This window comes from Pleurodeles waltl, chromosome 6 (genome assembly GCF_031143425.1).
Source record: "Pleurodeles waltl isolate 20211129_DDA chromosome 6, aPleWal1.hap1.20221129, whole genome shotgun sequence".
Lineage (NCBI taxonomy): Eukaryota > Metazoa > Chordata > Amphibia > Caudata > Salamandridae > Pleurodeles > Pleurodeles waltl.
The window spans coordinates 308489796-308516930 of NC_090445.1; the positions used below are offsets into that span (position 1 = coordinate 308489796).

General features: G+C 50.0%; 1 long non-coding RNA gene across 2 annotated transcripts in view; it reads left to right on the forward strand.

The window, feature by feature from the left end:
* LOC138301920 (uncharacterized) overlaps positions 1–27135 on the forward strand; it is a 136744-nt gene that overhangs the window by 56991 nt on the left and 52618 nt on the right. For both annotated transcript variants that reach the window (XR_011205163.1, XR_011205164.1), the window contains one exon: positions 1261–1334. This is a non-coding gene — a long non-coding RNA (uncharacterized lncRNA). The remainder of the gene's footprint in view (positions 1–1260; positions 1335–27135) is intronic.

The window sequence follows — 27135 nt, forward strand, 5'->3', positions numbered from 1 at the left end:
ATACCTGATGCCATTTTTGAAGTAGAAGAAACTTCTGGAGTTTTTCTCCTACAGAAGAGTCTTGAATTTCTTGTCTACCTGCCCTGGCCCCAGTCTGTTTGACAGCACTACAGGCTAGTGTGAAGATATTTGTGTGTGAACTGAGACAGGGTTTTTGAAGGGAAAGTTTCAGAGCACTTTGCAGTTTTAGTTCCTCTGATGGTAGATAAAGAGCCTGGTTATAAAGGAAAGACCCTGATCCAGTCAGCCAGCCAAATAGGAACGTCAACCTGATGTACAGTCTGTCTCAGCTTGGAATCCCCGGTGAATAAGGAAGCACATGCATAAGTAACAAAATTAGTGGGTTGTAAAAGAGCTTTGGCTGTTCCAGGTTTTGCTGAGTGAGTTTCTTCAGAGTTATCGGTCCAGCATAAGGCATCAGCTTTACAACTTTTAGCTCCTGGATGAAATGTTAGGACAAAATATATAGGCCCTAATTATAACATTGCCAGTAAGTGCCACCTACCGCCGCAGCGACAGCAGCCAAAAGACCGTTGCCGCGGCTAACATCTGTCCACCATAATATGACCACAGCTGAATTCCTGCCACAATAAGAGCAGAAATCTGGCTGTGTCCATGCTGACGGACGGTTTTAAGGTGGCACTGCTGCTGCTAGCCGTATTATGAAAAATAATACAGCCTGGCGGTGTTCTGCTGGCAGGCGCTGCTGACAGTAGCAGCGCCCAGTCCCATCCCCTGCCAGAAGATCCCCTGGATGCAGGTAAGTCAGGTCTCCGACAGGGGAGGGGGTGGTGGGTGTTGTGTGTGAATGTGTGATTGTGTGCATGAATGCCAATGTTTGTGTAGAGTTGTTTGCATGTGTGCATGTGTTAGAATGCGTGTGTGAATGGAAATATGAATGCGTGTCAATTGTATAATTCCTTTCGGCATCATTTAATTTGTGGGAGAAAAATGTCACGGGGTGCAGTTGACCAGTGCCCTGTTTTCTTTGGGATAACACTGCCCCAATGGCAACATTAGAAGCATCGGCCTAGGTGCAGAATGGTAGCAAGGTTTCAGGGTGAAGGAGTATGGGTGCGGAGGTGAATGCTAGCTTGGGCTGGGTAAAGGCCTTGTCAGCTTCTGATGACCAACAAAAAGTGGTTCCTTTATGGAGGAGCGCCGTTATGGGTATCACAAGGGCAGAAAACGCTAAAAATTAACTGACAACAAAATAAGTCATTGCACATGTTTAATGCTGTTGTTTTTCTCTCATTGTAGCACCGCCTGCACCTTTGGCTCGTCCATAGTGAGTCCTTCGGCGGAAATTATGTATCCCAAGAATTGGTTTGAAGGTAGGTGGAATTCACATTTTTCAATCTTTGCATACAGATAATTCTCATGTGAAGGCCAGAGCACCTTTGTAATGTGTATGATGTGTTCACTCTCTGATGTGGAATAGATGAGAATGTAGTTGATTTAGATGACCGCAAAGATGTCTAAGTATCCCGTAATACAGAGTTCACTAGATGCTGAAAGGCAGCTCGGGCATTGCACAGGCCGAAAGTCATAACCTGATATGCAAACAGCCCAAATTTGGTGTGGAACAACATCTTCCACTTGTTTCCTTCACACATCCGCACCAAATGATATGCCCCACATAGGTCCTATTTGGAGAAGATGATTGCCCTTTTGACCTGATCTAGCAGTTCAGAACTTAGTTGAAAGGGGTAACAATTCTGTGTTTCATTATTTAGTGCCCTATAGTTGACGCAGATTCTCCATTTTCATATTTTATAAAGGGTGCACAATAATGGTGATGAGACATGGCATTTAAAATGGCATCTGAAACTGTTAGCCAGGTATTTATCTAGGTATTGGTGCAGTGTTCAATTTAAGGTTTAGTGACAGCATATATGTAGCTCCATGGTAGTTGTCCTCCTGGTTCAAGATATATTTTGCGATCAAAATCGTGGAGGTGAAGACTCAGCAATTTGTTCACTTAACGCTTCCCCATATTAGGCATATGTGTTAGGTAACATTTCGGCTTGTTTGGGTTATGCACCATTTCCCCTTATAGTGTTCCGATGTAAAGTGAAGGGAACCTAACACACCATCGATAATGGAGTTTTGGAACCACAGCCAAGTGAGCCCTAGATTTATGCCATACTGTTAAGCAACAATGACATCAAAACCTAGTTCCTCTTCATGACCGCCCAGGCAATACATTCAGCTAATGAGTGTTTGATGTATAATAGCACCAGAAAATAACAGGGACCCATCCACTGCCCAATCTTGTTCTGGAGTGAAGTTACACTGCACTGGGATTTTATGCATACATACCGCTAATCACAGAAATTCCCCATAGCCTCAGAATCAATCATAACAGACATAGCTAGACAGAGAAATCCAGGAAAAAACAAGGAGACATCCATAGCCACATGATGTGTGCTGTAAAGCTTGAGCAGTCTTCCCAAAATTATGAGGGGTGGTTTCTAGGTCCTCTTTGATTTACACAAAGTATCCTTCCACACCACAATACAGACAGAGATTACCTTGTTGCCAACACTCCTTTTCTTGTTTGGGCAGAGGGGCTTGAACTGATTCTATCTGCATGGGGTCAACCTGGGAGTCTGATGGTTTAGAACAGTCCAATCTGGGCAAAGGTTGTACCTCAATTCCCCTTCTTTCACTCTGTAGTTCCTTGAGGCAATGGTCTACCCGTAAAACAAGATTAATCAAAAATCTTCACAGTTTCTTGGTCCATAAATTCAGCCAACATGTCCTCAAAGTCATCTCTCAGTCCCCTGTAAAACAATGAGCCTCTCTTCTATTCAGGCAGTCAGTGTAGGAGGCTGGCCTGGTGTGTGGTGGGTATCTATGGTACTTACACCTTACACCAGGTCCAGGTATCCCTTATTAGTGTAGTGCAGTCAGTGCCTAGAAGCTAGGTTCTCTAGAGGTAACTGTGGATGAGCATCCAAGGCTAATCTAGGAGACATGCAAAGCTCATGCAATGCCACTGTAGTGACACACAGTACTAACACACATGAAAGAAAACACTCCATGTTACAAAAATAAAGGTACTTTATTTTGGTGACAAACATACCAAAAATACCATAGAGGCTATACTCCCGTAGGAGGTAAATAATACATGAATTATATACACTAGTATGCAGAAATGGGCATAAAACAGTTACAAAACAGTGCAATTAGTGAAAATCACAATAGAGAGAAATGGCCCTAGGGGGAGCACAAACCACATACTAAGAAATTGAAATGCAAGAGTCGGTCCCCCACTTAGGCAAGTGTAGAGGGGTGCTGCAAGTACTAGGAAAGCCCAAAGGTAAGTACCACAACACCCCCAACGACCAGGAAAACAGGACTAAATCACTGTAAATGCCCCAGAACACCAACTTGTAAGAAAGGAAATGTGATGCAAAGCCTAGGAGAAACTGCAAGACTCCAACAGTGGATTCCTGGACAAGAGGACATGTGGAAGAAGGGGACCAAGTCCAACAAGCACAGCAGAGTCCAAGAAGGGCAGGAGCCCCTACCCTCCAGATTGAAGGTGCAAGAGATGAGTCGACGGTGAGGAAGGAGAGTCAGCACTGCCCCCAAAAAGATGAAGTTGAGTTCCTGGAGGATGCAGGTGATGTCACATGCCGGAAGGAGGATTGCAGTCAGGTTTGCGTGTTTGGATTCCACCAACAAGCCTTGCAGTTAGCAGAAAGTGGAGCTGTCCAGGACCGGGAAGGACCAGGTGGACACTACCAAGAAAGGGGAGTCAGAGTGGGCCCTTAGCAACACAGAGCATGGGTGGCACCCACAGGAGTCTCACAGGATGGGGACACAAAAGTCAAAGAAGGAGCCCATGCAGCCCTACGAAAAGGGATCCCACACCACCGGAGAACCACTCAGGGAGCTGCGCATCACAGGATGGAGTGCTGGGGGTTGGAGATTCAATCGGCTTGAAGTTCCGTTGGAAAAGGTGCCAACAAGCCTTGGCAGCTGCAATCGATATGGTGCACGGGTACTGTCCTGCATAGGCAGGTAAGGGTTTACCTCCACCCAAGTTGGACAGCTGGAAGAGAGGACCGTCGGGACCACTGTGGTCTACCACCCATGATGCAGGATCCACTCAGCTCAGCAGGAGAGGTGATCCACGCAGCCGGTTGTCGTTGCAGTTGGTGCCTGCAGATGCGGGGAAGTGACTTCTTCACCCCAAGTGAGATTCCTTGTTTTTTCTGGTGCAGGTTGAAGACAGGCTGTCCTCAGAGGATGCATGACCGGGTAAATGTTGCAGTTGCGGGAAGGAGATGAGGACACAATGTTGCAGGAGGCGTCTTGCTTCTTTGTTGCAGCTTGTCCGGTCCTGGAGCATCCAGATGCAGTCTCTTCAGTCAGAAATCGAAGTGGAAGTTGCAGAGGAATCCTGCTGGAGTTTTGCCAACCAAATCTGAGGAACCACCCAAGAGAGAGACCCTAAATAGACCTGAAAGGGGGATTTGTCACCTAGCTGTTTGACCACCTATCAGGAGGGGACTTTGACATCGCCGGCTGGCACTGGCCACTCAGATGCTCCCAGAGTTCCCTGTCAACCTTGAATTTAAGATGGCAAAACCCAATGACCCTCTGGAGGAGCTCTAAGCACAACCCCCGGGGTGGTGATGGACGGGTGTGGTCAGTCCTATTTCCTTTGTCTAGTTTGGCACCAGAGCTTGGACTGGGGTGGGGTCCCTGAACCTTTTTAGACTGGTTTATGCAAGGAAGGCACCAAATTTGCCTTTCAAAGTATTACCAATGGCTTGGGGAGGCTATCCATCCCAAGCCTGTAACATCTATTTCCAAAGGGAGAGCGTGTAACACTCTTCTCCCAAAGGAAATCCTTTTTTCTGCCTTCCTGGGCCTGAGCTTCTCAAGCAACAAGAGGGCGGAAACCTGTCTCTGAGGTATCAGCAGCTTGTGCTGCCTGGAAAATCTCAGAAGGCTGTAATGCAATACTGGGGGTCCTCTAAGGAGCCCCCGGAGTGCATGGAATCATACAACCAATGCTTGCAAAAGCAATGGCGTGTGATTCCAACATGTTTGATACCAAACATGCCTATGTTTGGAGTTATCATTATGTAGCTGGACATAGGTATTGACCAATGTCCAGTACACATGTAAAATGGTGTCCCCTCACTCACGATGTCTGGGAAAATGGGCCTGGAGTTCATGGTGGCACCTCTGTTAGTGCAATGGTGCCCTCACACACACGTACTTTGCACCCTGCCCTCTGGGCTAGAAGGCCGGCCATAAGGGTGACTTATAAGTGACCTGGTGTAGTGAAAAGTGGCAGAGAAAGGATGCTTGCACCTTTTCACACAGGCTGCAATCGAGGTCCTGCAGAACTCTTTGCTTGGGCTCCCTATGGGTAGCAAAATATGTGCTGCAGCTCATAGGGATTCCCTGGAACCTCCGTGCCCTGGGTACCTAGGTACCCTATACCAGGGACTTACAGTGGAGCAAAAGTGTGCCAATTGTGGGATGAAATACAAAGTTTTAGGATAGAGCATAATCACTGGAGTCCTTGTAAGCAGGACCCAGTGAACACAGTCAAATACACTGAAATCGGGCAGAAAAAGGGGGTAACAATACCAAGAAAGAGGGTAATTTCCTTCAGTCAGCCTCAACTAATAACTGATTAAAGTGAGTCAGATAAGTTAGGAGATCGCAGTGCCTTGGTACAACTCCATGAGATCAATGTCCATGGATTGAGTGGTAATGCTTTGGTCAAAGATGCATCAGAGCTTCAGCTCAAAGGTGTTGTAGCTGTACAAGATGGGACTATCCTCTGCCACCAACAGGAGGCAGCATCTCCTGAAAAATACGATAATACAAAGACTACCCTAGATTCAGCAGTAGGGAAAGGAGACCGGTGACACAAGAAATGGAGGCTGCATTGAATGAGAGAGAACAATTTCTGTGAATCCCCTGAACAGCATCCTGTGGCAGCTAGGGTTATGGCTAACTGCCCTATCACTAACTGTATGCTAGAAACTGTAGTCACTAATGGCGATGGACTACTGCCAGGAGTTCCTCTGGGATTCTGTAAAGTATCTGCCTGGTGAGATAGAGTCATGACCTGAGTCCCCATGCTCTGGCTTTTGGCTTGTGAAAGTTCTAACTGTTCTGTCTTTTCATAACCTGTAGTATCCTTTCCAGATTGCTAACAGGCAAGGTCCCTGAAGTCATGCTGCCCAGACAAACTAAGGATGTGTTTAAAGGCTTCACATTCTTTCAGAGCCTGTTGCAGGTTTGGTCGTCATCTCCGAGGTCAAAGACCAACTGTTGTGGTAGCAGCATACACCGTCTCTCCTGCATCCACCACACCACCACTGGTAGAAGAAGAACACAATGGGTCAGGATGAACACAAGGGAAAGGAGTTGGTTTGGGAACAAACAACAAACTAACATAAAAGGCTAGGAGAGCGTGGCTTGATGTCAACCAAAATGGCCTCAGCCTAGCATAGCTCCATGCCTTCATACCCCATTCCCTCATCATCTGCTCACATATTCACCCAACATACACGAAAATGAAGTCCTTGCCACCCAGCTGACTTGGATGGGGCAAGGGGATTGTTTCACCGGGCCTGTGGTTGGCTGGGTATAGCAGCGTGGTGGTGGGGCTTGTTCCTCGCTGCACTCATGGGCCACTCCCAGTGGCTGAGAAAGAGCGTTGCCCAATGACTGGATGGAGGACCGCAGTGTAGGAGGCTGGCCTGGCTTGTAGTGGGTACGAAGGGGTACTTACACTCTGTACCAGGTCCAGTTATCCCTTATTAGTGTAGAAGAGGTGTTTCTAGCAGCTTAGGCTGATAGAAGGTAGCTATAGCAGAGCAGCTTAGGCTGAACTAGGAGACATGCAAAGCTCCTACTATACCACTGGTGTCATATGCACAATATCATAAGAAAACACAATACACAGATATACTAAAAATAAAGGTACTTTATTTTTATGACAATATGCCAAAAGTATCTCAGTGAGTACCCTCAGTATGAGGATGCCAACTATACACAAGATATATGTACACAATACCAAAAATATCCAGTAATACCAAAAGGAAGTAATGCAAGCAATGTAAAGTTACAGTAGATTGCTATAGGAGCACATAGTTATAGGGGCAACACAAACCATATACTCCAAAAGTGGAATGCGAACCACGAATGGACCCCAAACCTATGTGAGCTCATAGAGGGTCGCAGGGACTGTAAGAAAACAGTGAGGGTTAGAAAAATAGCCCACCCCAAGACCCTGAAAAGTAGGTGTAAAGTGCACCTTAAACCCCAGAGAACACAGAAGTCATGATAGGGTGTTTCTGCAAGGAAGACCAACACCAACAAAGCAACCAAAGTGGATTTCCGGACCTGAGTACCTGTGAAACAAGGGGACCAAGTCCAAGAGTCGCGACAATGTCGAGAGTGGGCAGATGCCCAGGAAATGCCAGCTGAGGATGCAAAGAAGCTGCCACCGGATGGTAGAAGCTGTGGATTCTGCAAGAACGAAGAGGACTAGGAACTTCCCCTTTGGAGGATGGATGTCCCATGTCATGAAGAAGATTGCAGAGGTGTTCCCATGCAGAAAGACCGCAAACAAGTCTTGCTAGCTGCAAGGGTCGCGGTTAGGGTTTTTGGATGCTGCTGTGGCCCAGGAAGGACCAGGATGTCGCCACTTAGATGAGGAGACAGAGGGGGCACCCAGCAAGTCAGGAAGCCCTCACAGAAGGAGGCAGCACCCGCAGAAGTACCAGAACAGGCACTTAGAAGAGGAGTGAACCGGAGTCCACCCGAAGTCAGAAAAGGGAGTCCCACAACGCCGGAGGACAACTCAGAAGGTTGTGCACTGCAGGTTAGAGTGTCGGGGACCCACGTTTGGTCGTGCGCGAAGGAAATCCTGGAAGAGTGCACAGAAGCCGGAGCAGCTGCAAATCACATGGTACCCAGCAATGCAGTCTAGCGTGGGGAGGCAAGGACTTACCTCCACCAAACTTGGACTGAAGAGTCACTGGACTGTGGGAGTCACTTGGACAGAGTTGCTGAGTTCCAGGGACCACGCTCGTTGTGCTGAGAGGGGACCCAGAGGACCGGTGATGCAGTCTTTTGTTGCCTGCGGTTGCAGGGGGAAGATTCCGTCGTCCCACGGGAGATTTCTTCAGAGCTCCTGGTGCAGAAAGGAGGCAGGCTACCCCCAGAGCATGCACAACCAGGAAACAGTCGAGAAGGTGGCAGGAGAAGCGATACAAGGTTGCAGTAGTCGTCTTTGCTACTTTGTTGCGGTTTTGCAGGCATCCTGATCCTTTGGCAGAAGGTGAAGAGGGAGATGCAGAGGAACTCTGATAAGCTCTTGCATTCGGTATCTGAAGAATTCCCCAAAGCAGAGACCCTAAATAGCCAGAAAAGGAGGTTTGGCTACCTAGGAAGGAGGATAGGCTAGTAACACAGGTAAGAGCCTATCAGAAGGAGTATCTGACGTCACCTGCTGGCACTGGCCACTCAGAGCAGTCCAGTGTGCCAGCAACACCTCTGTTTCCAAGATGGCAGAGGTCTGGAGCACACTGGAGGAGCTATGGGCACCTCCCCTGGGAGGTGCAGGTCAGGGGAGTGGTCACTCCCCTTTCCTTTGTCCAGTTTCACGACAGAGCACGGCTGGGGGATCCCTGAACCGGTGTAGACTGGCTTATGCAGAGATGGACCACACCCTCTCTCTGAGGAAGTCCTTTGTTCTGTCTTCCTGGGCCAGGCCTCGCTGGACCCCAGGAGGGCAGAAGGAGTCTGAGGGGTTGGCAGCAGCAGCAGCTGCAGTGAAACCCCGGGAAAGGCAGTTTGGCAGTACCCGGGTCTGTGCTAGAGACTCGGGGGGGTCATGGAATTGTCTCCCCAATGCCAGAATGGCATTGGGGTGACAATTCCATGATCTAAGACATGTTACATGGCCATGTTCGGAGTTACCAGTGTGACGCTGTACATAGGTAGTGACCTATGTACAGTGCACGCGTGTAATGGTGTCCCTGCACTTACAAAGTCCAGGGAATTTGTCCTGAACGATGTGGGGGCACCTTGGCTAGTGCCAGGGTGCCCACACACTAAGTAACTTAGCACCCAACCTTCACCAGGTGAAGGTTAGACATATAGGTGACTTATAAGTTACTTAAGTGCAGTGGTAAATGGCTGTGAAATAACGTGGACGTTATTTCACTTAGGCTGCAGTGGCAGGCCTGTGTAAGAATTGTCAGAGCTCCTTATGGGTGGCAAAAGAAATGCTGCAGCCCATAGGGATCTCCTGGACAATTTAGAAAGCAGAGAGAGCATAACCACTGAGGTTCTGGTTAGCAGCGCCTCAGTGAGACAGTTAGTCATCACACAGGGAACACATACAGGGCACACTTATGAGCACTGGGGCCCTGGCTGGCAGGGTCCCAGTGACACATACACTAAAACAACATATATACATTGAAATATGGGGGTAACATGCCAGGCAAGATGGTACTTTCCTACACGCAGTCCCTGATCCTGCCTCATTGGCCGCACTGCTGGGGATCTGGGACAAAACGGATGGTGAGTTGATGAGGGTTCGAGAGACCTGGCAGCCGGACCCAGGGTGACACAAGCATAATACCGCCCTGAGCCACAGGGACGGTAAGCCTGCAGCACGCCACAACAGGAGGTGCAACGTGGGCAGACGTGACTGCGCAGGCTTTGAGGTGGGCCTGTGCAGTCAATCAAGGTGGCTGCCTGATGACCTCACACTGGAGCACATTGCCTCTCAGTCGCTGGACAGCTGAGGCAGCGCATGCAATCTGATTGTGGGTGGTAGAGGCGGTGAGGGAGAGGCATCCCGGGTACACACCTAGAGGTGAGGAGATGGGGGTGTCCAATGGACTTGGCAAGAGACAGCTGATGCAAAGGAGGCCGACTGAGATCTGGTGGCTCATGGGCATGATGGCAGGGGGGCATGAATGTTTAGCAAGCCCCGTGCCCAAGTGAGTCATTGAGTTGTAGATACAGAGATATCCGCTCTGGTCTCCCCTCTTGCTCCTGGATAATTTATAGGGCCATGGGGACACAATTCTAAGGAATGCTGATGACAGGGGCTGCCTGACATGGAGACAATACCTGGCATAAGTGGGGTGCCTGCTTGGTGCCTTGGATTATTACAATCCTCTGCAAGGGCTCCCTGGCTTGCCAAATAAATGGTGGAGAACAGTCCATGGAGCCGCAAGTGAAGGTTCCCACAAGTACTGCTTGGTTCTCTGGGGGCATCACATGGAAGAGTAGGGGATGGATCGGAATCATCCCCTTTGCTGCCCACAGTTGCGTTCTGATGGACAAGTAGGTATCCCTGACATACTGGTGGCATCACAGAAAGGTGTAGTTGGGGGTAGACAAGGACCCCTTGGGGCATAGAGAGGTAGAGAGATCCGATGGCTTAGAGCCCGGCGGGAAGGCCCAGCACCACATCTGCAGCCACAATGGTGCTTGACAAAGGAGCTGGCACACTGGCACAACAACAACAAAAGATCAACAAATATGTCAAGCAGAATATCTCTGTGAGCCTGGTAAGAGTGGGTGGCAAGACCAACGAGCCAGAGAGCGCCAACCAGACAGCAACTATCCTGCAAGCCATTAGCGAAATGAAGGTGGCTATTTAAGGGAAAATGAGAGAACTAAAGGAACATCTGGCTCTCATCAGACATGATCTCTTTAACACCACGCATAGGGTCACAGAAGTGGAGGGGCGTCTATCGGAGACCCATGATACGGTGAAATTGAGGGGGTGGGTTTGGCGAATTTACAATGGTTGGTGAATCAACCAGAGGCTAAGGCAGAAGATGCTGAAGGTAGATCCAGAAGGATCAACTTATGAGTGGTGGGAATCCCCAAATGTGCGGAGGATGCTACTCCTACGAAATTCATGTGGGATTGGCTGATGAGCTGGGTCCCCAAGGATGAGGCCTCAAAATGCTTCAAAGTGGGACACACACAAAGGGCACTGTCTGCTAAGCCTCTGGTGGGTGCCTTGCCAAGACCGTTCATAGTGCGGCTCCTCAATTATGCAGACACGGATGCGGTCGTTAGGGCAGAAAGATGAGTGGAGACGCTGACTTGCCAGTCTAGCACAGTTATGATTTTCCAGGCTAAACCTTAAAAGTATAGCAGCAATGCAAAGCATTTCTAGAGGCCAGATCTAAACAGAGAGCAATGGGGATCAAATATATGCTCTTATTTCCAGCAAGACATAAAATTATATACCAGGGAAAATCCCTATTCTTCAACATACCAGAGTCAGTCTGGCACTGGATTGAAGAATGACCACACAAAACACTACCCTTCAGCTTGCTACACAAGGGGAAGGCCCTATGGTGTGAGGGCAGGAATGATGCACAGCACTGATACAGCGGGTGCAGAGAAGGGGGAGCCACACCCCCCTGCTGGACCGTGGGGCGGCCAGGGAAAGGAAAGACATGTGCACCTCTCCAGCAAGTCCGGGGACCTCGGCAGATGATTTGGACCTGATGCAGAGGTCGTTGTTGATTGAAGGCAGAAAGACTGATCATTTGGTGGATAGTAGCCAGAGATTATGCTTTCATTTTTAAGGGATTTCAGGGGGGAAGCTGGGGATACAAATTGTAGATGACTGTTTCTTTTGTTGGGATGGGGTTCCTTTCTGTTAGGGAGAGGGATTCGGTGCAGGGAGTGCTACGAATCACAGTTTAGCCCGGTTGGCTAGGTCCCTCTACACAACACGGCAGGTACTTCTAGTTTGGGAAGAATGGGGTGGGAGTTTGGGATAGAGGGGAAGGGGAGGAGGGGAGTTTTTTGCCATGTTTTCGTAAGTTTGTGTGGAGATGGCAGCCTGACACTATAGTATATACCACAGAATGTCGCGTACAGGGTTCAGGCATGTGTTTCAATGGGGGGATTTCATTAATCTGCTGTGGCATGTATGGCGTTTATGATTAGTTGGCTTTTCCATTCAAGACACCGTTAACGTTGCTTACCATGCAGCCACAATAGGTTATGGTGATGGAGGCCATTTTTTCCTTGCTTTTTCCTTATTATTTCCTTATGTTCGTCTTTTCCATAGGTCTAAAAATAGGGTCAATTAACACATTGAGGTGGTTTTATTTCTTTTTTAAGAACTCTGACAACTTAAGAATTTCCCTGGTTTTCAGCATACCAGCAGTGCAGAGGAGAAATAGGGGCTAGCAACAGGCACAGGGGCACTCAGAGCCGATCAGAAGAGAGGACCTCACACACAGGCTGATGCATGGACATAAGCTTGTGGAAGTGAAAGCTGAAAACTCGCTTCAATTTAAACAATGTATATTGGAACGAAGCAAGATCCGGATTCCATACAGACTCTGAATAGGTTGAGGCACTGACGACCGATCTTGACAAAGTAAGTCGGGGAGGAGCGGAGGAGACCCTGAACATAGTACTATTAAACCTAGGGCCCTTCTTCCTTTTTTTTACTGATCGAATGTGACTATAGGTGGCGTCCCCTGTGGGTTCCATGTCGCTCGGATTGTGAACTTAAGTAGGTGATAACTAACATGGGAGCACGCTTTTGATTTTACAACAGGAGTGTGAGTGTGACCACTGGCAATTACAGCATGTTGGAGTGACACATGATACTACATTGATGCCAACTTTTTTGCCTGTTTGCATTTTTGAGAGATTATAGACACTGACAGCCAGTAAGCAATCAGTAGATACAAGTGGGGCATATCCTTGCGGACACAGAGGCTTGGGGTGGGATTTGAACTATAATACATGGCCAATAAGAATAACCAGTCCCAAGAAAATGGCCAACAATCATTGTTTGAAATGCAGGATACTTTAATTAATTTTTACCCTCTGATAAAACAGTGGGTTATCAACATCGGTCATAAGGAGTGTGGATGACACATTGTGAAGAGCGTGCATGTGGAGTTCAACATGTGAGTTTAAGAACCTACACATAATGGGCCTGTGGTATGCACTGCATGTTTGCATACCACAATATGCGAGTGAAGTACACTAGTATTCATGATGATTTCATCATGCCTATCTATCCTATTACTACTACTCATGATTTAGAAAGGGTGCGGTTACATTGTTTGGGGCTTAAGAAGCCCTAAAACACTTGGGCGGTCATTACAACATTGGCGGTAAAAGCCGCTTACCGCCGTGCAGAAGACAGCCAACACACCGCCGCGGCCGTGGAATTCCACCATGGTCATTATGACCCAAAGCCCGGAATACGCCAAAATATAGACACCCACACAAGTCCGCCACAACAAAGGTCAGTGATAAACTGGCGATAACAAATCATCCACCGTCACGCCAACAGGAATACGCCCACACTATCACGACCCACTAATCCATGTGACGGTCTTTCAACCGTGGTATTCCATTGGCGGTACGCACTGCCGCGCTCAAAATACACACATATTTACAAAACACATCCACATTGGACAATTCGAAATACACACACCTGATACACATACACACACCACTCCCACACACCCAATACAATATAAAACACACACCCACATCACCCACAAACCCTTATGCACAGAATTGCGACTGAAGGCCACAGAGAGAGACACCACCATCTACAAACGAGCATCCACAGGCACTGAACACCATCACCCACATAACATCCACGCACCTCACACAACACACCACTAAATATCACCACACACATCATAACACACACCACCCCACACATCACCCACATCACCCCATGGCACGGCAAAGACACCCCAGGTTCTCTGAGGAGAAGCTCAGGGTCATGGTGGAGGAAATCATCCGGGTAGAGCCACAGCTATTCGGATCACAGGTGCAGCACACCTCCATAGCTAGGAAGATGGAGCTATGGCGAAGAATCGTTGACAGGGTCAACGCAGTGGGACAGCACCCAAGAAATAGGGATGACATCAGGAAGAGGTGGAACGACCTACAGGGGAAGGTGCGTTCCGTGGTCTCAAGACACCACATCGCAGTACAGAGGACTGGCGGCGGACTCGCACCTCCTCCCCCACAACTAACAACATGGGAGGAGAAAGTCTTGGCTATTCTGCATCCTGAGGGCCTCGCAGGAGTAGCTGGAGGAATGGACTCTGGTAATTCAAATCTTTACTACCTATCCCCCACCCTACATGCATGCCATCACATACCCCCACCCTCGCCCTCACCCCCATCACTCCTACTCCTCACACATGGCCCAATATCACAAAGCACCCATCCCAACACCAAGCCCTGCATGCAACACCAAAGCATGGACACCCATCACATAAGCATGGCCACTGCACATACCCATACACCCCCCTAAACCATCATCACACAAGGTCCTACACAGGAATGCAAGCACTGGGGTATACGGTCACCCACCCATTGCACACCATGGCACATACAGATGCAATAATCATGCCTTTACACCCCTGCAGGACCCCTACCCAACGTCACTGGACAGGAGGGTCCAGATATGTCCACTCCACCCACAGAAGAGGCCCACAGTGATGACAGCAGCTCTGTCCAACTAGATCTAGATCTAGATGACCAGCCCGGCCCATCTGGGACCTCGGGACAGTCGGTTCCCCTCACACTGGCACAGGCCACTACAGAGCTTGCCCCCTCTGGAAGCACCAGTGCAGCACCCACCCAGCAGGCCCATACCTCTGTCCCCAGGACACGTCAAGCAGCAGTGTGTCCACCACTACAGGAAACCCAGACTGACCCACCACCGCAACAACAACAGCGACCTGGGGGTAGTGGTAGTGGGCACACGGTTCAGGGAACAGAGGCCCAGGAACACAGGGGAACTGGGAGGGCTGCTGTGCGACCGGGGGAGGACAGGCCCAGGGAACCCACTCTCCACAAGGCCCTCTCCAACATCATGGGAGCCTACCACCATTCCCAGGAGACAATGACAATGGTACTGGACAAGTTTCAGGAGACCCAGAGGCTGCAGGAGGAACAGTATTTGGGCTTCAGGGAGGAACTCAAATCCATCAATTCCACCCTGGGCACCATTGTAGGGGTGCTGAATGAACTCGTCAACACCAGGAGGGACACTGTGGCACAACAAGGGGCCCCTGACACTAGCCTGGAAGATGAACTGCCCACCACCTCCGCCGGCGCTAGTGGCCAGGAGACACCGCCACAGGACCACCACACCAGCACCCTACCCCCTGCAGAGGGAGAACCACCCCGCAAACGGTCCCTGAGATCGAGGACAAAGACAGAGAACGATGCCAAGACCCCCGCCAAGAAATTAGACCACCCTGATTGTCATACTTTTGCTCCACCTTGTCACCCTGTCCATCCTTAAACTGCCCCAGCTCCACTTCCTATGCCCCTTTGGACAATGCACCTGTGAGACTGGACTCTGCCCTGGACATTCTTCCACCATCACCACTCACCATTTTACAACCCCCTCCAATATTGAACACTTAAATAAACACCCTTAAAGCACAAAACAATAAGGTACCTGTCTGTGATTTCGAAATAGTGTATTAGCAATTACAGTGGCAAAATGCTCTTTCAAATGTAATGTCAACATACCTATGTCACACAGCTCTAGTCCATGAGGAAACAAAGCAGATGTCACACAGTGGGACCCACATCTGTAAAATCGCAAGGGAAAGTGACAATTCAGTGACCATACACTGGGTGAAAATGATAGACAGTAGAGAGGTAGTAGATTAAAATCAGATGTAGCAGGCAGTGTTGTCTTCTTACCTGTGTCTCACTGGAAGTATTGTAGGATCACTGTGTTCCTGTTGTTGATGTCCTCTTCTTCTGCTTCCTCGTCTTCACTGTCCACAGGCTCCACAGCTGCCAGAACACCTCCATCTGGACCATCCTCCTGCAGAAAAGGCACCTGTCATCGCAAAGCCAAGTTGTGAAGCATACAGCAGGACACGATGATCTGGCACACCTTTGGTGAGTAGAATAGGGAACCGCCTGTCATGTGGAGGCACCGGAACCTGGCCTTCAGGAGGCCGAAGGTCCGCTCTATAATCCTCCTAGTTCAGCCATGGGCCTCATTGTAGTATTCCTCTGCCCTTGTCCTGGGATTCCTCACTGGGGTCAGTTACCATGACAGGTTGGGGTAACCAGGGTCACCTGCAAATGGCGAGGGACAACTGTTAGACACACACTGACTCACAGGGACATCCACAGACCCAGACAACTATTCCCACTGATTTGGGCCAGGTGCTCACCTAATAGCCACACCCTGGGCCTCTGGAGTTGCCCCATCACATAAGGGATGTGGCTATTCCGCAGGATGTAAGCTTTATGCACTGAGCCAGGGAATTTTGCATTAACATGGGAGATGTACTGGTCTGCCAAACACACCATCTGCATATTAATCGAATGGTAACTCTTCCGGTTTTTGTACAGCTGTTCACTCCTGCGTGGGGGGACCAAGGCCACATGTGTCCCATCAATGGCACCTATGATGTTGGGGATATGTCCCAGGGCATAGAAGTCACTTTTCACTGTAGGCAAATCCTCCACCTGAGGGAAAATGATGTAGCTCCACGTGTTTCAGCAGGGCAGACAACACATTGGAAAAACATAGGCTGGGACATCCCTGATGCTATGGCCACTGTTGTTTGAAATGGCCCACTTGCTAGGAAATGGAGTACTGACAGCACCTGCACTTGAGGGGGGATTCCTGTGGGATGGCCGATAGCTGACATCAGGTCTGGCTCCAACTGGGCACACAGTTCCTGGATTGTGGCACGATCAAGCCTGTAGGTGATGATCACATGTCTTTCCTCCATTGTCGATAGTTCCACCAGCGGTCTGTACACCGAAGGATGCCGCCATCTCCTCACATGCCCCAGTGGACGGTGCCTATGGAGGAGAACAGCGAGCAGAGAGTCAACCAACTCTAAGGTACGTAAACACAGCTTACTCCGAAAATATTCATGAATCGAAATTTGCCTGTATGAGTGGTTAGGCAAGGCCTAGGTATGTGTGATGCAGTAAAAAATAAAGCCATGTGGGCCCCTGAAATTGCGGCTGCCTGACCTGTAAGGCGGGACAAGGGGACATGAGGTAACTGCGCTGGCGATGTACACCATTGCGGTAGGCGGTCGAAGACCGTTGCGCAATTCTGCATTGGTTAACATTGGACCTTATGGGTCACAGGAGCCAATGACGATGTACGCCGGCGGTGACGTTCGTACCGCCGCGGACGTGACCGCCATTTTCTCTCTGTTCAATCACTCGATACTTGATCTTCGACAGGAGAGGACCTCAACTGCAAGTGCTGCTGTGACCTCAGTCTGGAAGAGACAATGGCTCGTGTGTCTGGGGAAAGGGCCCCTGCCTTCAGCATGGAGGAGTTTGAGAAACTCGTGTATGGGGTCCTCCCCCAGTACACGCTACTCTACGGTCCTCCAGACAAACAGGTAAGTACACTGTGAGCATGCTGTATGGGCAATGCCTGTGTGGAGTGGGGTGGATGAAAGATGGGGGGGTGAGAATGAGGCGTGCATGAAATGACGGTGAGTGCATGTGCGTCATGGCAAAGGTAGGGATGCGGGCCAATGACTGTGACGGTGCAGTTGGTAATTACTTCTCTGTTCCCCTGTACAATTCCTGTAGGTCAGTGCCCACCAGAAGAAGGACATCTGGTGTGCCATTGGCAAGGAAGTCCGGACCCTGGGGTCTACCACAGACGGACCACACACTGCCAGAAAAGATGGGAGGACATTCGCCGCTGGAGCAAGAAGACGGCGGAGGCCCAGCTGGGGATGGCCTCCCAACGTGGGAAGGGTACCCATCGCACCATCAGGATCCTGGCGGTGGCGTATCTGGACTTGGATGGACGCTTGAGGGCATCACAGCAACCACAAGGGGGTGAGAACACTCTCATTCTGCTGATTCAGCACGCATTTTAGGTGTCTGGGTGGGGGAGGTGGGCTGTGGGTTCCCCTAGGCCACAGTGAGTTTGCTAGTTAAGTTCCCTTCTTCAGGCAGGCCCTGTGGCAACCCACCCCACCTGTGCACAATGTCAACTACACCTCGTCAGGCTCCTGTAACTTCCATGTGTGCAGAAATCAGCCATAGCCTTGTAAGCCATGTCCCAGGGATTGAATAGTGGACCCCAAGTGCGCGGCGTAGTGCAGGGGGCTTCTGTGTCTGTCGTGTTCGCCAACGGTAGCGGTATTGCATGCACTGAAAATGTCTTTCTTCTGTCTCCCCCCCCCCTTTTTGTGGTTTCCCTGTACTTGTGTGCATTAGCATCATCAGGTGGAGAAGCAGTGGCACCGGAGCAGGAGGGAGCTGCATCCCACATGGCCCTGGAGGGCGACACTACGGACTCCCAATTCACCAGTGGGAGGGAGGGCGAGGGTAGCTCCATGGCGGGGACAGGAGCTGACACCAGCGAGACGGACTCCTCCTCTGATGGGAGCTCTCTTGCGATGGCGGCCCCATCTGTGCCTCCTGCATCTACTGGTACAACCGCCACCCCCCCTACCAGCACCACCCTCCCAGCAGCCCCTCAGCGTTTGCCCCGTGCACGCTCACCCAGGAGGTTGGGCATTACCTACGCCCCAGGCACCTCAGGCCCCTGTCACCCCTGCTGCCCTCAGTGAGGAGGCCATTGACCTCCTCAGGTCCCTCACTGTTGGCAGTCTACCTTTTTGAATGCCATCCAGGGTGTAGAGAGGCAGTTGCAACAAACCAATGCATTCCTGGAGGGCATTCACTGTGGTCAGGCAGCTCTTCAGCAAGCTTTTCAGACTCTGGCCTCAGCACTGGTGGCAGCCATTGGCCCTGTCTCTAGCCTCCCACCTCCAACTTCCTCCACCCAGAACCACACCCCTGTACCTCAGCCTATCCCAAGCACACCATCAGACCAAAATGCACACACCTCAACACACAAGGGAAGCTCTGGCAAACATAAGTACCACACATCCCACAGGCACTCACGCATGCATCACACACCTGCAGACACACCAACATCCACTGCCTCCACGGTGTCCCCCTCCTCCTCATCTCCCTCCTCCCTCCCTGTATCGTCTCCACTCACACCTGCATGCACTACATCTTCAGCCACTACGATCATCACCAGCACACCCACCACCACACCCCGCTCACGTGCAGTCACCACCCCCACTACCATTCACACATCCCCTGTGTCCTCTCCCTGTGTGTTTGTGAGGCCACCTCCCAAGGTACACAAATGCAGCCACACACCCACCCAACAGCCATCCACCTCACAACAGCCTCCAGCCCATGCACCTTCACCCAAAGTCACCAAACATACACCTCCTACAACCACAACCTCTTCCTCCACTCCCAAACCCCCTCCAGCTACCTGTCCCAATGTTCCGAAGAAACTTTTCCTGGCTAGCCTTGACCTCTTTCCCTCACCTCCCCACCCCATCAGTCTCCTAGGTCCCGACTCTCCATGTCCCAACATAGCACCTCAGCCACAACATCGGCGGGACTCCAGATTATGGAGTGCACCAGGCAGCAGGTCAGGCAGTGTGGCAAGGAGCCAGAGCACTGACAGTGCCCCACCTGTCAAGCATAAAAAGTTGGCCAGTGCCCGGCGGGAGAGGGGAAAGAAACCAGCCACCAAAACCGCTCCCAGGTGTCCAGTTGGGAGTGTGGAGACAGCTGCGACACCATCCAAGGTGGGAAAGGGGCACAGTAAAACCGGCAAGTCTAGGAAGATCAGCACGGAGGACAAGACCGCCACTAGCTAGACTGCCCAGGAAGCAACCGCCAGCAGCCACACTGCACAGGAAGAGACCGCCAGCAGCCACACTGACATGACTGCCAGCAGCAGCCCCGCTGCCCAGGAAGCAACCGCCAGCAGCCCCGCTGCCACATACAGGACCGCCAGCAGCAGCCACACTGCCCAGGAAGTGACCGCCAGCAGCCCCGCTGCCACAGACAGGACTGCCAGCAGCAGCCCCGCTGCCCAGGAAGCGACCGCCAGCAGCCCCGCTGCCACAGGCAGGACCGCCAGCAGCAGCCACTCTGCACAGGAAGCGACCGCCAGCAGCCCCGCTGCCACAGACAGGACCGCCAGCAGCAGCCCCTCTGCCCAGGAAGCAACAGCCAGCAGCCCCGCAGGCCAGGACAAGACCGCCACCAGCTTAACCGCTGCCCAGGACACCGCCACCAGCAGCCCCGCAGGCCAGTCAGCACAAATGATTCCGAAGCTACTGAGTCCGCCACGGGCAGGATGAAGCACTCTGGGCACAAGGCTCCCTCCAGAACCAGTGGAGAGATACATCCACTACCTCTGTCCTTGGCAGGATGAAGCACTCTGGGCACAAGGCCCCCTCCAGAACCAGTGGAGAGATACATCCACTACCTCGGTCCTTGGCAGGATGAAGCACTCTGGGCACAAGGCCCCCTCCAGAAACCAGTGGTGACTGTTATCCACTGGAGAGACTGTGGCTTTGCACTCTCCAGGATTGAACAGTGGGCAACCCACCCACTGTAAAGATTTGAGAGACTGTGGCTTTGCACTCCCCAGGATTGAACAGTTGACAAACCACCCACTGTAGAGACTTGAAAGACTGTGGCTTTGCAGTCCCCAGGATTGAACAGTGGGCAAACAACCCACTGTAGAGACTTGAGAGACTGTGGCTTTGCACTCCCCAGGATTGAACAATGGGCAACCCACCCACTGTAGAGACTTGTGAGACTGTGGCTTTGCAGTCCCCAGGATTGAACTGTGGGCATGGAGCCCCCTCGTGGATCTGACGTATTGCACTCAACCGGCTGAGGTGCCCCCTCTTCCCTTCCCCATGAGGTGCCTGTTTTATTTCTATCTTATGCCCCTGCAGTGTTCTCTCCGTTTTGATCGGGTATTGAGTGTAGGCCTCGCCCTTGCCTTTTGGGCCCAGTGATCCTTGCATTCTTCCAGGGAGGGTTGGGGGGTGTGACTGTTATGTATCAATGTGTATTAGCGTGTGTGTTGTAGTGGGTGAGGGTGGGGGTGGGGGTGTTGCGTGTGTGTGTCACTCTCTTTTCCCTCCACCCTCCCCTGTGTCGTAGGTGCAGTACTCACCATTGTCTTCGCCGCCGGCATTTGTGCTCCTGGTAGAGGAGCAGGAAGATAAAGGCTGGCAGAATCTGGACCTGGGGTTCCATGGCGTTCTGATTCCTCGTGGGTTCTGTAGAGGTGAGCGTTTTCCCTTCGAAGTCCTGTTTCAGCCGTGTTTTTGTTCGTGGTGAATCCGCCCCGGAAAAGGTGGCAGATTGGTGAGTTGTAATAGTGTGGGCGGTACATTGTCCTCCGCCGGTCTGTTGCCGGTTACCGCCGCAGTGTTTGTTTGTACCGCCGTGGCGGTCTGAGTGTTAAAGTGGCTGTCTATGTTGGCAGTTTCCACCACGGTCGTAACTCCATTTGTTTTACCCTCGGCCTGTTGGTGGTTTTAGCGCTGCTTTAACACCAACCGCCAGGGTTGTAATGACCACCTTGGTCCTGAAGAAAGCCACTGTGACTTTATAGCACAATATTGGCTAAAACACGTCGACCATTCACTTAAGCAATCACTGGATGTGAGAGATCAATAAAGGCCTCCTTTTACATCCACCACTCTTTGTAACCCTGCCCCATGAATTCGACAATAAAACTTGTTGACACAACCCTTTGGGGGTGGATATTGTGGACGTAGTTTAAAAAAGCATTTTCACAGTCACCTTTGCCTTACTCTGAAAAACAGAACCAGTTCTACTATAATAAGGCATTGTAGCACACCTAAGGTGCATTTGGTACCTTAGGAGGGAACCTTGTGATGAAGCACGCCACAACTAGGTAGGTGAGTGAGGGTTCTTTTTTCAAAACCAATGGGGTTTCCTTTAGATCGAGATTATATGGTATGGAATGTTAAGAACAGGCATGATAATAGGCTCCTTCACCATGTTTTGATATGTTGTGAATGACTCACCAACTAAGGATGAGTCACAAGTATTCAGTCCCCCTTTGAAAGGCTCGGGGAAAAATCTGACACAAAGGTCAATTCGAGAATAAACCACCATATATGTAGGTAGAGAGATCCCCTAAAGTTCTGCACAAAACATGACCAAAGGTGTGTAGCTCTATACCCTACACACACTAGATCTTGATGAACTGAAAGTGTGTGCAGACGGTCACATTGGTGCAAGTGCTTAAAGTGTGGATAAGAGTGCAGAATGCCAAAGAAGGTGCCAACAGAACTGCAGGTGTGTAGGCAAAGGCCACCAGCATGATTCTCTGGTGGCAAGGATAGTGGCTTTCTGTGAATTTTTTTTAAGTAGTGCTGTGCACAGCCCTACCCCCCCCCATCCTGCTTGGATGACACCTCCTGCCAACTCCCAATCCCTCAATTGTGTGGCTGTCTGGGAGTAATGCACAACAGCCAGCTGCCATCTACACCTAGTCATGTGACCCAGGAAACAGGCTTCAGTCACCAAATGGCTAGGATAAGAAAATGACAACTTTTTAAAAGTGGCATTTTCAGAATTTTGGCTTAAATCCGACTTTACCATTAAAGAGGATATTAAATGACAATATCTCAGATACCAAACATGAGATTACTACCTGTTCCCAAACAGATGGTTTTGCTTATTAAATGTAATAAGGTAGCAGAGTGGGAGAGGTACACCTCACATAGTGACAAATACATTTGTGAGAGAGTTTTTCACTATCAGGATATGTAAAACTTAAATGTACATGTCCAGCTTTTTAAATACAATGCACTGTGCTCAATTAGGTGTTTAGGGGTTACCGTAGGGGTCACTTATATGCAATGAAAAGGGAGTTTTAGGCCTGGCCAGGGGTTTATTCTGCCAGGTGGAATTGACAGTTTAACACAACATACCAGCTGCAATGGCAGGCAAGGGACTTATTTTGCGGGGCTACTTAACTGAGTGGTACATTACGTGATACAGGCCAACTAATAGCATTTAATTTACCAGCCCTGCATAGATGGTATACCACTTTACAAGAGGCTGCTAGGTGTAAATTAAATAAGCTTGTTAGAAATTGGTTTCTGGTTGGCAGAGGTATGCACCCTGTCCACCCAGGAACCACAATACTAATCAGGGTAAGTCTGATACACACTAAAATTTAACCTGTGCTCACCCTCTGGTAGATTGGTACAGAGCAGGCAGGCTTAACCTAAGAGGCAAAGTATAAAGTATTTGTTAAACACTACAAACAGTAAAACAGTGAGAACACCACAGATAAAGATACCACGTCTGGTTAGAAATATAGAGCTTAATTATGAGTAAAACAAAGACAAAATGACAAAAATACAATATTTAGAAGTAAAGATATGAATTTTCTCAGATGAAAATGCAAAATAGTGTTAGAAGCATAAAGTACCAACCGTGGCTATCTGGTTGCGCTAGACGGGGTGAAACCCAAAAGTTCAGGCTGACCACGATGGAGAATGGCTTGTATACAGACCCAGGTATGTGCCACTGAACTTTTACCTTCTAAAGTTGAGCCAAAAGTCCTGCACGTGGGGAAGAAGTTTGCAGGGAGACATCAAAGCATTTATCTGTTGTTCCACAAAACAGAGGTTGAAAGCTTCCAAACTAATGGTTCATTGACAACGAGGGTGTAGGAAAGTACCATCTTGTCTTGCATGTTACCCCCATTTTTATTTGTGTGTCAGTTTGTTTTTGCCTGTCTCACTGGGATCCTGCTAGCCAGGACCCCAGTGCTCATAGTTGTAGCCTGAATGTGTTTTCCCTGTGTAGTGACTAATTGTGTCAAGGAGGCTCTGCTAATCAGAACCTCAGTGCTTATGCTCTGTCTTTAAAATTGTCACTGCAGGCTAGTGACCATTTTCACCTATTCTAATTGGCACACTGGAACACCCTTATAATTCCCCTGTATATGGTACCTAGGTACCCAGGGTATTGGGGTTCCAGGAGATCCCTATGGGCTGCAGCATTTCTTTTGACACCCATAGGGAGCTCAGACAATTCTTACACAGGACTGCCACTGCAGCCTGAGTGAAAGAACGTCCATGTTATTTGACAGCCAATTTACACTGCACTTAAGTAACTTATAAGTCACCTATATGTCTAACCCTCACCTAGTGAGGGTTAGGTGCAAAGTTACTAATTGTGAGGGCACCCTGGCACTAGCCAAGGTGCCCCCACATTGTTCAGGGCAATTTCCCCGGACTTTGTGAGTGCGGGGACACCATGACACGCGTACACTACATATAGGCCAATACCTATATGTAGCTTCACAATGGTAACTCCGAATATGGCCATGTAACATGTCTAAGATCATGGAATTGTCATCCCATGCCAATTCTGGTATTGTGGTGCCAATCCCATGCATCCCCGGGGCTCCAGCATAGACCCTGGGTACTGCCAAACCAGCTCTCTGGGGTTTTCACTGCAGCTACCGCTGCTGCCAACCCACAGACAGGCTTCTACCCTCCTGGGGTCTGGGCAGCCCAGTCCCAGGAAGGCAGAACAAAGGATTTCCTCCTCTCCCTTTGGAAATAGGTGTTAAGGGCCTGAGAGGAGTAGCCTCTCCTGGCCTCTGGAAATGCTTTGAAGGGTACAGATGGTGCCCTATTTGCATAAACCAGTCTACAACGGTTCAGGGAACCCCCATCCCTGCTCTGGTGCAAAGGTAGACAAAGGGGTGGTGCCCAGAGCTCCTCCAGTGTGCCCCAGACCTCTTCCATCTTGAATCCAGAGGTGTGAGGGCACAATGGAGGCATCAGAGTGGCCAGTGCCAGCAGGTGATGTCAGAGACCCCTCCTGACAGGTGCTTACCTGACTAGGTGGACAATCCTCCTCTGAGGGCTATTTAGGGTCTCTCCAGTGGGCTTTTCCTCAGATAACAAATGCAAGAGCTCACCACAGTTCCTCTGCATCTACCTCTTCGACTTCTGCCAAGGATCGACCGCTGACTGCTCCAGGACACCTGCAAAACTGCAACAAAGTAGCAAGAAGACTACCAGCGACATTGTAGCGCCTAAACCTGACGGCTTTCTCAACTGTTTCCTGGTGGTGCATGCTCTGGAGGATGTCTGCCTTCACCCTGCACTGGAAGCCAAGAAGAATTATCCAGTGGGTTGACGGAATCTTCCCCTGCTAACGCAGGCACCAAACGTCTGCATCACTGGTCCTCTGGGTCCCCTCTCATCGTGACAAGCATGATCCCTGGAACACAGGAGCTGGATGCAAGTCACCCCGAAAGTCCAGTGGTCCATCTGTCCAAATTTGGCGGAGGTAAGTCCTAGCCTCCTCTCGCCAGGCAGTAATCCTGTGTACTGCGTGATCTGCAGCTGCAAGGGCTTCTGTGCACGTTTGCAAGGAATCCTTCATGCACAGCACAGCCCAGGTCCACAGCACTCCATCCTTCATTGCTCAACTTGCTGAGTTGACCACTGACATCGTGGGACCCTCCTTTGTGTTGTAGAGACCACCGCCATACTCAGTTGTCTTGAACCTGTGTTCAAGTACTTCTGTGGGTGCTGCCATCTTCTGCATGGGCTCTCTGTGGGGCTGAGGGCCCCCTCTGTCTCCTCTTCCAAGTTGCGAGCTCCTGGTCCTTCCTGGGCCCGGGCAGCATGCATTTTCTTCAACTGCGACCTTTGCAGCTATCAAGGGTTGTTTGAAGTCTTCCTGCAGGAAAACAACTTTGCTTCCTCCAGGATTCCATAGGACATCTTTTATGCAAAGGAAATGTTCCTGGCATCTTCCGTTATTGCAGAATCTTCAGCTTCTTCCACTCGGAGACAGCCATTTTGCATCTTCATCTGGGGTTTAGTGGGCTCCTGCCCCCACTGGACACTTTCGTGACTCTTGGACGTGGTCCCCTTCCTTTACAGGTCCCCAGGTCTAGGAATCTGTCTTCAGTGCTTTGCAGTCAGTTGTGGTCTTTGCAGAATCTCCTATCACGACTTTAGTGTGTTTCTGGGGAAGTAGGGTCACTTTACTCCTACTTTTCAGGGTTTGAGGTGGGGTATCTTGGACACCCTTAGTGTTTTCTTACACTCCCAGCAACTCTCTACACACTACACTAAGCCTGGGGTCCCTAAGTGGTTCTCATTCCACTTTCTTAGTATATAGTTTGTGTTGCCCCTAGGCTTGTTGCATCCCATTGTATTCTACAGTGTTTGCACTACTTTTCTAACTGTTTACTTACCTGATTTTGGTTTGTGTGTATATTTTGTGTATTTTACTTACCTCCTATGGGAGTATATCCTCTGAGATAGTTCTGACACATTGGTGGTCATTACAACCCTGGCGGACGGTGTTAAAGCGGCAGTAAGACCACAAACAGGCCGGTGGTACAAAAATGGGAATTATGACTGTGGCGGAAACCGCCAACAAAAACATCCCACTTTAATACTCCGACTGCCATGGCGGTACAGACAAACAGCTTGGCGGTCACCGCCAACAGACAGGCGGAAGACAATGTACCGCCCACAGTATCACAACCTACCAATCCGCCACCTTTTCCGGGGCGGATTCACCGTGGATAAAAACACGGCGAAAACAGCCATTTCAAAGGGAAAACGCTCTCCTCTACACACTCCACGAGGAACCAGGACGCCATGGAACCAGAACTCCAAATACTCCCTGTGATAGTCTTCCTGCTCCTACACGACCATCATCAACACCGGCGCTGAAGACAATGGTGAGTACAGCACCTACGACATAGGGGAGGGGGAGGCAAAAGTCAGGGGGACACACACGCAACACCCCCACCCCCACCCTGACCCTCACCCACTACAACACACACACCAATGCATATCCAAACATTACAGTAACAACCCCCAACCCCCCCGGAAGAATGCAAAGACAAAAGGAAATGAGTTCAACCATTGTAATATATCAAAATGCAGTAACCAAATATATACAGATATATATACACATTCAACAAAATATACATCACGATTAGTAGTGCAGGTAACGCACCATTCAATGTCCGTGGACCACTGGGCCCAAAATGCATGGGCGAGGCCCACATCAGATACCTGATCAAAACGGAGAGAACACTGCCGCTGGGGCATCAGATAGAAATACAACAGGCACCTCAGGGGGAAGGGAAGGGGGGGCACCTCAGGCGGATGAGTGCACCACGCCAGATCCACGAGGGGGCTCCATGCCCATTGA